The sequence below is a fragment of the Xylocopa sonorina genome, chromosome 1 (genome assembly GCF_050948175.1).
Source record: "Xylocopa sonorina isolate GNS202 chromosome 1, iyXylSono1_principal, whole genome shotgun sequence".
In the NCBI taxonomy this organism is placed as follows: Eukaryota; Metazoa; Arthropoda; class Insecta; order Hymenoptera; family Apidae; genus Xylocopa; species Xylocopa sonorina.
Genome location: NC_135193.1, coordinates 21,321,179 through 21,333,114, shown reverse-complemented (window position 1 = coordinate 21,333,114; position 11,936 = coordinate 21,321,179).

Sequence of the window (11,936 nt, the reverse complement as noted above, 5' to 3'; positions counted from 1 at the left end):
TTTCGAATATTCGCGACCCGAAAACCAATTTCCTACCTGTTTGAAAATTGACCAGATTTCCGTCGGGATTACGCCCCGGTATTCCCTTTGGACGGTGTCCGTGAATTTTGCCCGACCGTGGAGTCACTCGAAAAGTTTCATCGCTCCAGGTACGAGTATCGACGCGTGTCGCGGGGAATTTTGCTACCGATCGCGGACATTAAAAAACGTGCGTCACCCCTGTTCACCCCTCCCTTCGATAGCTCGACGCTCGAACATTCTCCGATCGAACTCCGACTTCTCGAGAAACAAATGGCTGCGGCTAGCTACCAGGTAGTACGCGGTGTGTGTGTGTGCGCATTTCTATTTCCATTCCGGAGAGGGGAGACACGTCTTCGCAGATAGCGCGAGACGGTTTTACGTACGGCGGTCGCTTAATCTAGTTTCGCTCGCGAAATCCTCGCGTTCGGTTCGTTTTTCCTTTTTCCTCTCGGGTGGTCGGTGATAAGACAGGAGATTCGTGATAACGATCGATAGATCAACGCCGTTCGAGAAGGACCGGTGAAATTTGCATTCGACGGGGTCGTGCATCGTTCGTGTTTATAGTAAGCAACGAACAGTTGAAACGACATCGAGACAAATGGGTCGGCTCGAGGGTGGCAACTTGTTCGCGATCGGTAGCGGTTTGTATCGAGCGCTGCTCGAAGGATGCTCCGTTATTCCCGCGACATACGTACATACATCACTTTTATCGCGAGATTCCACCGGTCCGATATGCTTATTAATAGACTAGCAGGCACCCTTAGAGGTTGCCTGCCGAAAAATATGGCTGGTACGCGTTAAAAAAAGAGAGCGACACGCGAAATGGAAAGGTCGATCGGCGAGGTTGTCGATGAGGCACGGCTATCTTGGCCCGTCCCGCCGTACCGGCAGGTTAAACGCGTTCGTTCGAATCGATCTACGTATAAATCAAAGGTTAATAAATCAAGTTTAACATTCGAAGCATCTCGTTTTATGGTCGTTATGCTCGCTCGGTCGTTCGATAAAAAGACACGGTGGAGACGGATGAAATCGTGTCGGAAATTGGGGATCGATCGCGTTCCTTTTTGTTTCGCGCGTTGAGTTTTGATAGGCGAATTTCGTGCTACCAATTAACGCAGTCGGGGAAACGTTTTTCATAGAATTCGAGGGAGCGGAGATGCTGGTAAAAGTAGCGAGGGTCGAAAAGAAATTCTCGTCGGAACACGGTGGTTTTGCGCAAAAAGATGACGTTACGGAAGGAACGGTGGATTCCTCGAGGAAGAAAAGTTCGAGCTGCACCGATGAAAGAGAACTCGGAAGATACTGCGATGAAGAGGAGGAAAAAAGGAGCGCGAGCGAGCGTTCGGTGCTGTTGAAGTCTCGGTAATTGCGTCGGAAAGGGAACCCCCTAGAATCGGACCATAACTCGGAGAATAATTAATTTATAATTAAAAGGAGCCGTGTTAGTCACGGAATGGCTCGCAAAGCGTGCAACTTTTGAGAAAGCTGAACCTACCGACGGAAATCTGTCCTGGTCCTTTTGCCGTTGCGAATCCCGAGGAAGATCGTCGTCGCCATCCGACGCGAGCCCGACGACTAATTGACACAGCTAGCGGCGCTACCTTTCTCCTCTAAAGTAATTAAAGAAGTAATATGTATTCGAGTAAAAAAAAAAAAGGGAAAAAGTGGTGTGCGCGAGGAAAGAGGAATTTTCAACGGGCTTTGAACCTGTCCGGGTGGATATTTCACCGGGTAAATCTGGGTGACGCGGATTAAATGGTATATTATCGTTTCTTCGACGCGAGAAAAAGTGAGAAAAAAGTGAGAAAAAAGTGGGGAAAAAGGGAAATAAGGGAGGGTGCGGAAAGGTGTACCGCGGGACGATAAAGGGAGATTCACGATCGTTTTCGCTCGATGGGTGAACATTAAGAAAAGCATGAACGGCAGCGAGTAGGTCGTAGACCTTTTAACGAAGGTATAGGACGAGGGAAAAGGGACCTCGGGAAACTAATTTTCGCGATATTAGTCTTACGAAATTGGTTATTGATGTTCCATTCGTCCGCCGATAATGGCGGGCGGAAGCGATTCTCCGGTGAAAGGTCGTAAGTCCAGGAAGGTCGAGGATCTCCGGGTCGCGGCACCGTTCGTCCTTCTTAAAGGAATTGCTTCCTTAACGGGCGTTAAATCGACTTTCCCGACCGGTCTTCCTGGCTTTGCGATTGACAAATATTTCGTGGTCTTCTCCCTCTTATTTTCTCCCTTTCCACCCTTCCCGTCCGAAACCCTGCTGCTCGCTCGCAAGGTACTTGGCTACCTTTTGCTTCCACCTGGACGAGCGTTCGCTTGGCCTTCTGGCGTTCGGCCAACAATCCGTAACCGGGCAAGAATGCCCGAGGAAAGGAACCGAGGAATCGATAGATTCGTCCGACGACTGTCCACGACGAAACAACCTTTTCCTTTCCACGTCCCTCGGACATTGCCGCTCCTCGATTTAATTCGCGATTCGAATTCCTTCGAGAACCAAAAATTCCACTCGAACATCCGATATTTCTCTACTTATTTCTGCCGGTGAGATCATTCGTATTCATTCGTCGGACGATATATCCGCGTCTTAAAGGGGAACGGACGAAAGAAGCGGGGTCAGGCCAGACCAGACCGGACCGATTAGGTTATCCTGGAGGAAGCCTGGTCCCAACAGGGGGTGAAACTTTCAAAAGAGCCGGACATTGTACGCGGTGGGATCCCTTCTATCGGTGAAAGTTTAATCGCGTCGTCGTCGCACTTCTCCCAGCTGTTGGCCGAATTAAGCCGCGTTAAGTACTACTGACCTTCTTTACAAGTTCGAGACTCGCGTCGAGTCCTGGGCTCCCGAGTCAAAAGGATGCGGACCGCGAATAATTTACGCTCGATGAGAGATAAACTGGAAATAAATATATAAATTTTGGTTATTCTAAGACGAAAGTCATATACCTCGAGCGGGAAGATTAATCGAAGAGATAGGTCCGTCGTAATCCCTGCTCGCGATACCGCAACCAGGCTGGGGAAGAATGAAAATGGAGGGAGAGAGAGTGAGTTTGAAAGTTAAATTTACGAAGGGGACGTTTCACGGTTGCACCCTTTAAGGCAATATCCAGGGCAAAGTACGCGCTAGTAGGCCATTAGAAAGTTCTAATAGTATGGGAAACCCTCTTAGGATGTTCGGTGGCCCCGAGTATATGCAGGCACGACGCGGCGTTTTGACTTTAAAATGAAATAGTCGAGGCGAACGCAGACGCGCGCCAGGCGTATACAACCGTTACAGGCCGTTATACAAAGTGGAACGTTTTTCCGAAAGCCACGCTCGCCAAGTAATTCCTAATGGCCCGTGTAATGCAAACGCTCGACTAAACGACTACCGGTGAGAGCTGTCCAGGCCTCCTCTCGGATTCTAATTGCCGGCCGCGGCGTTCCTACGCTCGACTCCGCTACTGGGACCGATTCCTCGAATCGTTCGCGGCGCTCGAACATCCAACTTGTTGCCCGCTCCCGTTCCCGCTCTGCTTTCGATTCACTCTCTCCTACGAGAGAGAATCTTGCTTCTACAACCTCGCGGCGGATAAAACCTGCCAAGTACCAACGGGAAGGAAACCCGAATCGATCACCGTACGCGTTCACCGTGGCGATTAAACTTGCCGGGAGAATAATGAAAACGATGGGAAACAAAACGCGACGCTTGGACGGAGAATCGGTGGCTGTCGCGCGTATAACGACGTTCAAGGGACCGGTAAATTCATCTCGCTGTTGCGAAACTCGCTCGTTCCGCGAGTTAGCCCGCGGACGGCGACACGAAACGAGATTTAAAAGTTCTAATGAAGTGCATCCGGAGTAGCTTGCGTGCGCTGCAACGCATTTGAACGCGCCTCTTTTTTCCCCCCATTTTTTTTCCCTCCATTTTTACGCTCCGTCTGCGCCGCGCGAATCGCGAAAAAGTCTCTGTTTCGAGACCCGGCCGCCCCGGGACTTCGCCCAACAGAATACTTGATAATCATCGGTTCGAGCTAAATTAACGCGCGAATGATCCAACGTTTTCCATTTCACAGCTGATTTCATCTCATTTAATCTCGCGCGAGAATCGAGTATCGTATCGAGTGGAATATTTTTTTTGGTGGGCGGGGAGGAGGAACGGGGCAATTACAGGTTCGCGTAGTCCGGATACGGGGTAACGAATTGTCAAAGATTACGGACGCGTGTGGGAGGCGAGCAAGCCGGAGCGAGATCCTTTGAAGTGGCAAAGAAAAAGCGAGTCGCGTCTTTGAAATAGCGATGGCAACATGAAATATATGCGTCTGCGGTAGGTCACCCGACGGGTTAGGAAGGAGATATTCATTTCACGCGTGCCTGCGTGTAAATGCAAAGGTACGTACATCCCTCCTGGCCCCCTCTGGCCCCCCTCCCGTACACATATATCATCCCTTTCGAAGGACTTTAAATCAGACCGGGGTCTGAATAACCCCACCGATTCGAGGTTCCCCGGAGATAGACGGAATTTCAAATGAAAATACGCTGCTCCTCGAAGCTTTGATACAGAGTCCCGACTTTTTCCCGTAAAAGTTTCCCGGGGCTGGTCTTTTTGCGGGCAAGAAACTTTCACGAGATTAACGATCGACCAAGTTAATGGACGACCGATCGGAACTGAACGAATTCGATTGACGTTTAACCTTCCGTAACGTACGGGGTAACGTGAAAAAAACCTGTATCCCGTATCAATCGTTCCGCTATTTATGTATTTTCACGAGACATCGAGCACCGGTTACTTGAGCGTACCGTATACAATTTTTCGCGTGGAAAATCAAGTGGCCAAGGGAGTATGACACCGGTGAAAAGAGCGATGTAACCGTACACGGCTGCTGCGAATAATCGCGAATTGATATCGCGTTAATGCAATTGCATCGAATTCAATTAGAAAGGACGCTGGCGTTCACCGGCATTTTCTGATTCAACCACGGAACGAGGGGACAGGTTTTTGGTAGGAACGAGGAGCACGGCACTCGCTGGGAGGGGGGGGGGGGGGGGGAGGTTGGTAGGTCCAACAGCGAGGGTAGAAGGGAGGGCTTAAAAATATGATTTTAATACCACTGCTCCGGGGGTCGCCGTATATCACGCTTTTGTCCGCCTACTATTGTCTCTGCGCCGAACCCCCACACCCTGCCCTGCCGTCGTCTACCGGCGACCTAGTCCCCTTTCGCTGGATCCTACCACCTCTAAACCCCTTTCGTCCCAAAGGGACTCGCCGCGCGACTCGTCCAGACTTTCTCTTACGAGCAGACGTCCGTAACGAGATTCGACGCGAACGATCCGATTCCGCGCAACAACCAATTACTCGTTCATTTCATTAGAATAATCAAGTTCCGTGTTCTCGGTTTCGCGCGGATTCGTTCGAGCGGCCGACAAATAATGTTATCCGGCTCGAAACGTTCCGTTTGTAGATATCAATTTCGCTTGAACCACTCGTTCCTGTTACGTTCGTTCGCGTTCGCGGATAAAAAAAAAAAAAAGGAAGGAAAAGCGTAACAAAAGCAGAAATCTTGTCGAGTATCTCTCGCAGCCTCGTCGGTTCGGTATTACCGAGTTAGCTCGGTGAAATGAATAAAAATTACATCGGCGACTGTTTGAATTCGTAGAGCCCGTCGGCTTCGGTAGCAGAAGAGATTAACCAGAACGGTTAAATAAGGACCGTGTCGTGGAGTTGAAACGTCTGCGTCTCGGTGGGACGATTCAACCGGGTAGATTTCAATAAATTAAGACGGTGAAACACGAGAGAACAATGAAAGGATGAAAATGCTATCGGGGAAAGTAAAAAGTATCGGCGAACAAAGCGAAACGCAGGGCAAGCGTGTATAAAACAATCGCGTCGAGTTTTATTCAGCGTTGCGACGTTACGATTCCTTAACACGCTTTATAATCCCGGAGAAACGGACGGCTCAGCTTCTAAACGGAAGAGGCCGTTATAGAATATTTACCAAAGCTCGTAATAACGAATGCAACTCGGACGGGAAGATCACTTTCGAAATGAGTTTCGAACAAGCCGATGATGACACAGGATCAAAGCTCTTCCTTTCCCGTTGATCCTGTGACGTTCCCGTTGCGATTCAACTGCGCGCGAAAAATTCAGCGCGAGAAAAAAAAACGCGCGTCGCGGATGAAAAAAGAGCCGAGTGAATCAGCAGACATTACGCTGTTTGACGACACAAAAGTTCGGAGTCTCCCGTTCGAAATCGTGGGAAAAAGCGGCGGCGGTGGTAGAAAAAAAGAGAGAGACGGAGAGAGAGAGAGAGAGGGAGAGTAAAAAAAAGGATGGAAAGGGGAAAAAAAACAAACGAACGGATTCCAAAGGGCCAAAGGAAAACCAGCGCCGGTCCAGGCACGCGACACGGACGAGGGAAACTTTTCCGTAAAACGTTTGAAATTTTCCAACTATAGACGCGCGCTTTCTCGGCCTCTCTTTGAAATATCTCCAATCTCCCGTCCATTTGCCTGATTTCGCATCGCGGTATTAAAACGCGCTCGATAATCGGTTCCGCGTCTTTTTACCCTCGTGACCGTCGCCGCGGACTTCTTAAAGCACGGCAAACGAGTTTCTTGTTAAACGAAAGTAATTACGGCCGACGTTATTTACCACGACTCCGGTTTAATTCCCTCCGAAAACGTCACGTTCGCGCTGGCGAGCCGATGTTATCCGGGAGTCGCGAGGTAAAACTATTCGAGGCGAAATGCATGCGATTCGCTTCCATTATTCGGATTCGCAGGATCCACAGATGAGTCGATAACCACGGAGCGGTGGCAAAATTTCGCCTCGTTAATTAAGAGGATAATCTTGGTGTCCGATGTCGTGTGCGGAATAAAAAGACGAATCGTTCGATGAAAATTTCGTGGAACTCTCGCAGGGTTTAAGTAGTCGGAGAGGTCGTTTCCACGGGGTGCATCGCGTTCCGGGAAAAGAAAGAATTCGGGGAAAGAAAAGGGGGCTAAAAAGTAGGGTAGACGCGTGTGCAAACCTCGGTTGCACACGCCTCGGTACGCGCGGCGATAGGCGTTCTGTGGCAAGTCGCATGGTTGGCTCGAAAAGGGTGGTTCCGGCAGTGCCGGGGACTATAATTCTGCGTTATCGGCGAGTTCACGGGCCAACGCATCCCTTCCTGGAAAAGTAGCTGATCCTACTTCGGCGTGCCCCTCGCCCCTCGCCCCTCCGGCAAGGGCCGACGTCCTCGCCTATAAACCACTTCGGGGGTGTCGTATGCTTTCGGGTGCAACAGCCGAATCAGCCGTGGGACGTGCCGCGTTTCTCCTCGCGACAGCTTGCCGCGAGGAAACGGGGAGAGGTGTGTCGCGGGTTTCAGGTGGACAGACGCAACGATGCAACGAAGCAATCTCCGGTTCGTAGAAATGATTTAAGGGTTGTTATCGGGAAACGAAACTGCGGATCGAAGCTTCCGCGTCAGCGTTTCGGCCTCGATGACCCCCCGCCGACGGTCGACGGTCGATGCTCGACCGGCGTTAACTTCGCCACCTCGGGTATCATCTTGGAATCGACGAGGACAAGCGTACGCGCGACGCGACGCGACGCGACGCGACGCGACACGGCGCACCGGTTCACGCGCGATTGCCCCTCGGAGCAATGGCGAGTGGATCAATCGGTGATTAAGATGAGCCGTCTTCCGTGAACGCGTCCGCGACCGACCGATCGATCGATCGGTTCGCTTCCACGGCTGGACCTTTTCCAATTAATCCTCCCGCGCTCTCTTTCTACGCCACGTACGTACCAAAAGCATCGCGATCATCATCCCCAGCGAGACCACGTCGCACTTACAGCGCTCGTACGTACGTCGAGTTTATAGGTATCGCGACACGAGTATCGACGTGCAAACGAGGGACTCGGACTCCGTAACACGGAAGACGGGAGAGTCAAGCTCCGACAGCCAGAGCGATTTACTCTGGGCCCGAGCGCTACGAGAAAGATCGGTCTCGACGCGATCCCGAAACATCGAGGAACATCGACGCGACATTAAATCTCGAACAATACGACGGTCGTTAGCGTCGGGACACCTCTCTCTCTCTCTCTCTCTCTCTGTGTCCCCGAACAAAAGGCGATAAATTAACTGGCCAGGTGAAAATATCGCGCGCGAGGGCGAATGCCCCAACGTCCCATAAGACACGCTCATTTTCCCATTTTTCTCCCGTTTCAATGGAAACCTCGAGCAAAATTTCACTCACGGTTTGACTCGCGTCGCGGACCAAGAAATTAACGATCGCGGTAAAAAGCGGTTGAATTTTCGTTCGATGAAAACCATCCTTTATACGAAAGATATAGCAAGTAACGCGGGACAAATGAATTTATGGTCGGTTTCGCTTCACCGCGAAAGTATTAACGAGCCGGGCAAGTTTTGCCACGCCACGCCGCGACGAAGAAACCCGAAAGCGTAACTTACCAACGGAACAAAACGGTCGCGTCACAGGCGTCGTTGGAAAAACCGGGTAGAACTCATCCGGGACGGGAAGAGAATTCCATTCGCTTTATGCGACCGTGGAAACCGGACGCCTACATATTCTTGTTTTATCCCCCCCACCGTTCAACAGAGGTAAAAGTAAGAGAGAATAATTAATTGTCCGGCGTTCCCTCGCTGAATGCATTCCGTGGATGCCGCCAACTCTGACGCTCTGAATCGGCAACTTTTCTAATCCCTTTATATTATTTTATCCCCTGCGATTAAACTACGATCAAGGAACATTTTTACTCTCGCGCCGCGATTCCATCGATGCTCCCCGACTAACTACCGGCATAAGTGGCAGTAATTCAAACTAATATCCATATCTCTCGTCCCTTTTATCTTTGCGACACTCGAGGATGATCGGAGGGGTTGCGCTCCCTTCCACCAGCCATCGAACCAGATAAGAAGACGCGGTCGACGCGGAACGTGACGTTTCAGTCTCCTCGAGAATTTTAATTTCATTTCTTATCCGAGTACGAGCAAAGGTGGAGAACGAAAGGGAGTAGATTTAGACGAGTGGATTCAGATGGAGAGTCAACTGCGCCCGTTTGTCTCGACGTGACGAGAATGGATTCCCGCGGAAGACACCGAGGAAAGATGATTACATCCGCCCGACTACTAATACATGGTAGTCGATATTATACGTTCGCGTAGCTTGAAAATATTCCAAAGTCGCGAACGACATCGGTACATCTATTCTCCTTTTTCCTTTTACGAGGAATTTTTATCGTTACAAAGTACGCTGCCGGGGACACAAACACCGGCCGTCCATTTAGAACGTTCCACCCTTTTACTCGTGTTTCAGCATAAGGCGCGGCGTTACTTTATTCCGTCATAATTCAAACCTCTCCGCTGTTTCTTTTAAACGACCGAGACTGTCAGACTGTAACTTTCGCATCGCGTTTTACACCGTCCAATCGTTTGTTGTTTCCCAGAGTTTGTTAAAATATAATAAACAGCAACAATTCTACCGCGCTCGAACGTAGGATTCGATTTCGATCGATCGATGATTAATAAAGAGAAAGATGTCGACGTAGTAACCAAGACGGAGGTTGTTACCAAAGAAGAGAAAGGAAACAACCACGGCCAGGTGAATGAAATGGGGGTAATGCAACCAATTAGTAAGAATTAGCATCAAGCCAGTGCGGGAGGTGGTGGTTGGATGAAAAGACGAAAGAGGCAACTCGCATTCTCTCATCCCTTCGCTTTCGTCGGTAAAATAATTACCCAGCGTCTCTCTTCGCCCTCTTCTCTTCTCTTCCCTCTGCCCTCGCCGGTCTTTCCCAGTTAAATGATTTCCATGAGCTCTCCACCGCGGCGCCCGCACCGGTTCTAGCACGTGTACCACCCTAGACGTTGCACTCGTCTCTGCTTCTCTACTACCACCATCCGTCGTTCCCGAACCTCCTCGAGGAGGCTAAAGTAATCCTGACGAACGGTCAGAGCAGACGAACGTTCCGCTATTCTCCCGTATGCTCGACACGAACACACCCTAGAAATCTCTCCGAGTCGAGTTCCGTTTAAGCGGAACTAATTTGTTTTCGTCCCAAGGAACGATGTACAGCCAGCCATCCCACTCCGGTTCGCGTGTAATCGCAAGACAAAAAAAGGGGGGCAAAAGAAAAAAAAAACGCAACAAATTTCCCCGCGATTGATACACCCGCTCGCGGACGATTGCAGAAAGGAATCGACCTCGCCGTGGACGAGGCAGATGCTCCCCATTCGACGAAATTCGAAAACGATTTTCGTCCCGGCGAACACTGGATAATTCATTCTCTCGGAAGGAGAAAGGATGCGCCGCTAATCCGTTCCGCAGCCGTTTACTCTAATAAATGTAGCTCGCTTTGTTGCTCGGTCCCTCTAAAGAAGACGCGGCTCGGAACACCGAGTACGGTTCGATGACGCGAGCAACGAACGCAACGGTAATCGCGTAAACCTTTACAGTCTCTGTGTAAAAGGTGGAACGGTGCGCGACAAGTACGATATTAGATGGTAAATTCCGGCGACGTTTACATTGATTTCATCGCGTTAGAAGCTACGAACTAGCTAACCAGCGATAAACGAACCGTGGAAATTTAATTTTCAAGCGTATTTATAGATGAAAATCTAGCTTATACCGAATAATTTAAGCAAGCAGCATAAGCGATAAAGTTACTCGATTCCGCGTTTCTATATACCTAACGGTAATATATTTTGAACAATGTACGCGCGCAAGACCCGTTTACATAGACCATTGTAGGTTGTAATTCGGCAGACGGGATGAATCGAGACGGGTATTTTAACAAAAATATCGGGGAATTATTCGGAACGGTACCGCGCGTTCATCGAACATACCTATATTTATTCGCATACCTTCGACTGGTTATTAATCGCGAAGCGATTGGTATATCGCGAAAAATCGTTATTAAACCATCGAGTGACGATAGTTTGCGAAAAGCCAATTACGACACCCGACGCAACCATTTTCATTCCGTTTCCCCGCGAATAACGAGAATATTTTCAGCGTGTAATTTCAACTGGATCGTAATCGCATCCGACATACGATACCCTCATTCGACAATCATCGACGGTGTAAATTGTATCGCGTCCACGAACGATTCCACTCTATTCGTATACGAGTATACGAGTACTTACACCTCTATGTATGTTTGCCGTAGAGAAAAATCCTACAGAGAAATTCGAATAATGAGAGAGGATTCGTTTACGATCTCGTAAACCATTGCGAATACTATACTATAGAGTAAGTAAGTAGTTTGTAGTAGTATGATACACCAAACTGCGGAACTCGTAAACATCAGTCAGCGGAGTCGGAGCAGACTCGTGAATTTATGGACTGGCCCACACGATATCGCTGATAAGAGTGCGTCCACGGATGTCCACTCGTTACACGGTACGCTCACGTCCAACCAAATTATACGGTACAAACAGCTATATATATTCTCATTTTTCTGTCCATTCTTAAAACCTCCTCTTCTGTTGTTGTTCCATGTGAAATTTATCCTTTGTCCTTAAGGTATCTTCTCGTTGCATTTGATATCGATACCTGGCGAATCAACCGCATTGCTCCTGTAATTGTAAATAGGATATCAAATAATTGTCGGATAAACGAGAAGAGAAAAAAAAGAGCGAGAAATAAAGAGTACAGGTACGCAACGGCACGTGTAAAACGGTGAAATACCTGGATTCGTTTTCATCCTCGCGCCCGAAATTATAGAACCACCCGAAAGGCCAACTTTTATCCACGCTAACGTTTAGACTTCCGCGTTTTTTCGATTTCGTTGAACTTTCCTTCGATCTATTCGCCTCTTCCACGTCGGATGTCGATATCGCTACCGAAGAAGTAGGAGTACCACTTCGCGATATCACACTGTATTTCCAAAACCCATTATCCAATGGAACCTTTCTCTGGAT